Source organism: Arachis hypogaea, chromosome 12, assembly GCF_003086295.3.
Source record: "Arachis hypogaea cultivar Tifrunner chromosome 12, arahy.Tifrunner.gnm2.J5K5, whole genome shotgun sequence".
NCBI lineage: Eukaryota > Viridiplantae > Streptophyta > Magnoliopsida > Fabales > Fabaceae > Arachis > Arachis hypogaea.
The window spans coordinates 45,715,570-45,719,792 of record NC_092047.1 but is presented as its reverse complement, the minus strand read 5'-3'; the positions used below and the strand labels follow the sequence as shown (position 1 = coordinate 45,719,792).

Genomic DNA, 4,223 nt, shown 5'->3' with positions numbered 1-4,223 from the left:
ATTAACTAATTGTTTCAAAATTCAATTTTAATTTATTTCTTCTTTTAATTTTCGAAAATCACTAACTATTTTTCAAAAATAATTTTCGAAAATTCTCTTTCTCTCTCATCTCCTTCTATTTTCATCTCACATCTCTGCTCTCCTCACCCTTGTGTTTCTTTCCTTACATTACATTCTTTTCCCCTTCTTCTTCTACTAACAACAAGGGAACCTCTATACCTGGGCAAAAAAGATCCCTATTATTATTATTTTTCTGTTCCCTCTTTTTCATATGAGCAGGAGCAAGGACAAGAACATTCTTGTTGAAGCAGATCCAGAACCTGAAAGGACTCTGAAGAGGAAACTAGGAGAATCTAAATTACAACAATCCAGCAAGCACCTTTCAGAAATTTTCGAATAAGAAGAGGAGATGGCAGCCGAAAATAATAATAATGCAAGGAGGATGCTTGGCGACTTTACTGAACCTAATTCCAATTTACATGGAAGAAGCATCTCCATTCCCACCATTGGAGCAAACAACTTTGAGCTGAAACCTCAATTAGTTTCTCTGATGCAGCAGAACTGCAAGTTTCATGGACTTCCATCTGAAGATCCTTTTTAGTTCTTAACTGAATTTTTGCAGATCTGTGATACTGTTAAGACTAATGGAGTAGATCCTGAAGTCTACAGGCTCATGCTTTTCCCTTTTGCTATAAGAGACAGAGCTAGAGTGTGGTTGGATTCTCAACCTAAAGATAGCCTGAACTCTTGGGATAAGCTGGTCAAGACTTTCTTAGGCAAGTTCTTTCTTCATCAAAAGCTGAGCAAGCTTAGAGTGGATGTTCAAACTTTCAGACAAAAAGAAGGTGAATCCCTCTATGAAGCTTGGGAGAGATACAAGCAACTGACCAAAAAGTGTCCTTCTGACATTCTTTCAGAATGGACCATCCTGGATATATTCTATGATGATCTGTCTGAATTAGCTAAGATGTCATTGGACAATTCTGCAGGTGGATCCATTCACCTAAAGAAAACACCTGCAGAAGCTCAAGAACTCATTGACATGGTTGCTAATAACCAGTTCATGTACACTTCTGAGAGGAATCCTGTGAGTAATGGGACACCTCAGAAGAAGGGAGTTCTTGAAATTGATACTCTGAATGCCATATTGGCTCAGAATAAAATATTGACTCAGCAAGTCAACATGATTTCTCAGAGTCTGAATGGAATGCAAGCTGCATCCAACAGTACTCAAGAGGCATCTTCTGAAGAAGAAGCTTATGATCCTGAGAACCCTACAATAGCAGAGGTGAATTACATGGGTGAACCATATGGAAACACCTATAACCCCTCATGGAGAAATCACCCAAATCTCTTATGGAAGGATCAAAAGCCTCAACAAGGCTTCAATAATGGTGGGAAGAAACAGGTTTAGCAATAGTAAACCTTTTCCATCATCCACTCAGCAACAGACAGAGAACTCTGAACAAAATACCTCTAATTTAGCAAACTTAGTCTCTGATCTATCTAAGGCCACTGTGAGTTTCATGAATGAAACAAGGTCCTCCATTAGAAATTTGGAGGCACAAGTGGGCCAACTGAGTGAAAGAATCACTGAAATCCCTCATAGTACTCTCCCAAGTAATACAGAAGAAAATCCAAAAGGAGAGTGCAAGGCCATTGAATTAATTACCATGGCCGAACCTGTAAGGGAGGTTGAGGACGTGAATCCCAGTGAGGAAAACCTCCTAGGACGTCCAGTGATCAATAAGGAGTTTCCCTCTGAGGAACCAAAGAAATCTGAGACTCATCTAGAGACTATAGAGATTCCATTGAACCTCCTTATGCCATTCATGAGCTCTGATGAGTATTCTTCTTCTGAAGAGAATGAGGATATTACTGAAGAGCAAGTTACCAAGTACCTTGGTGCAATCATGAAGCTAAATGCCAAATTATTTGGTATTGAGACTTGGGAAGATGATCCTCCCTTGTTCACCAATGAACTAAGTGATCTGGATCAACTGAGATTGCCTTAGAAGAAACAGGATCCTGGAAAGTTCCTAATACCTTGTACCATAGGCACCATGACCTTTGAGAAGGCTCTGTGTGACCTTGGTTCAGGGATAAACCTCATGCCCCTCTCTGTAATAGAGAAACTGGGAATCTTTGGGGTGCAAGCTACTAAAATCTCATTAGAGATGGCAGATAATTCAAGAAAACAGGCTTATGGACAAGTAGAGGACGTGTTAGTAAAGGTTGAAGGCCTTTACATCCCTGCTGATTTCATAGTCCTAGATAATGGGAAGGATGAGGATGAATTCATCATCCTTGGAAGACCCTTCCTAGCCACAGCAAGAGCTGTGATTGATGTTGACAGAGGTGAATTAGTCCTTCAATTGAATGAGGACTCCCTTGTGTTTAAAACTCAAGGTCATCCTTCTGTAAACATGGAAAAGAGGCACAGTAAGCTTCTCCCACTACAGAGTCAACCAGAACCCCCACAGTCAAATTCTAAGTTTGGTGTTGGGAGGCCATATCCAAACTCTAAGTTTGGTGTTGGGAAGTCTCAACAATGCTCTGAACATCTGTGAGGCTCCATGAGAACCCACTGTCAAGCTATTGACATTAAAGAAGCGCTTGTTGGGAGGCAACCCAATTTTTATTAATCTAATTCTATTTTTATTTGTTTTTCATGTTTTCTTAGGTTCATGATCATGTGGAGTCACGAAAAAAATAGAAAAATTAAAAACAGAATAAAAAATAGCAGAAAAAAAATCACACCCTGGAGGACGACCTTACTGGCGTTTAAACGCCAGTAAGAAGCATCTGGCTGGCGTTCAACGCCAGAACAGAGCATGGTTCTGGCGCTGAACGCCCAAAATGGGCAGCATCTGGGCGTTTGAATGCCAGAATTGCACCCTGGAGAAGAGCTGGCGCTGAACGCCCAGAACAAGCATGGTTCTGGCGTTCAACACCAGAAATGGGCAACAAATGGGCGTTCAACGCCCAGAACAAGCACCAATCTGGCGCTGAATGCCCTAAGTTGTGTGCAAGGGTATATTGCATGCCTAATTTGGTGCAAGGTTGTAAATCCTTGAACACCTCAGGATCTGTGGACCCCACAGGATCCCCACCTACCTCCACTCACTTCTTCTCACCCTTCTTTCACACAATCCCATAGACACTCTTCCCCAAAACTCTTCACCAATCACCTCAATCTCTCTTCCCTATCACCACTTCACCACTCACATCCATCCACTCTCCCCCATAAACCTACCTCATAAGCCCCACCTACCTTCAAAATTCAAAATCACTTTCCCACCAAAAACCCACCCTTATGGCCGAACCTTACCCCCCTCCCTTCCCTATATAAAGCCCTCCATTCTTCCTCATTTTCACACAACACAACCCTCTCTTCTCTTCTTGGCCGAATACACCTCTCCCCCCTCTCCTCCATATTTTCTTCTTCTTCTTCATATATTCTTTCTTCTCTTGCTCGAGGGCGAGCAATATTCTAAGTTTGGTGTGGTAAAAGCATAAGCTTTTTGTTTTTCCATTACCATTGATGGCACCTAAGACCGGAGAATCCTCTAGAAAAGGGAAAGGGAAGACAAAAGCTTCCACCTTCGAGTCATGGGAGATGGAAAAATTCATCTCCAAAGCTCATCAAGACCACTTCTATGATGTTGTGGCCAAGAAGAAGGTGATCCCCGAGGTCCCTTTCAAGCTCAAGAGAAATGAGTATCCGGAGATCCGACATGAAATCCAAAGAAGAGGTTGGGAAGTTCTAACAAACCCCATCCAACAAGTCGGCATCCTAATGGTTCAAGAGTTCTATGCCAATGCATGGATCACTAAGAACCATGGTCAAAGTAAGAACCCGAATCCAAAGAATTATATTACAATGGTTCGGGGGAAATACTTTGATTTTAGTCCAGAAAATGTGAGGTTGGCGTTCAACTTGCCTATGATGCAAGGAGATGCACGCCCCTACACTAGAAGGGTCAACTTTAATCAAAGGTTGGACCAAATCCTCATGGACATATGTGTGGAGGGAGCTCAATGGAAGATTGAGTCCAAAGGCAAGCCGGTTCAACTAAGAAGACGGGACCTCAAGCCTGTAGCTAGAGGATGGTTGGAGTTCATCCAACGCTCCATCATCCCCACTAGCAACCGATCTGAAGTTACTGTGGATCGGGCCATCATGATCCATAGCATCATGATTGGAGAGGAAGTAGAAGTTC

At 42.2% G+C, this 4,223-nt stretch overlaps 1 non-coding gene across 1 annotated transcript; it reads right to left on the bottom strand.

Annotated features, from left to right (window-relative positions):
• Positions 1–805: 805 nt before the first annotated feature.
• LOC112731136 (small nucleolar RNA R71) lies at positions 806–909 on the bottom strand. Its single transcript, XR_003166927.1, has one exon. It is a non-coding gene; the product is annotated as a small nucleolar RNA R71 (small nucleolar RNA).
• Between the last annotated feature and the right edge of the window lie 3,314 nt (positions 910–4,223).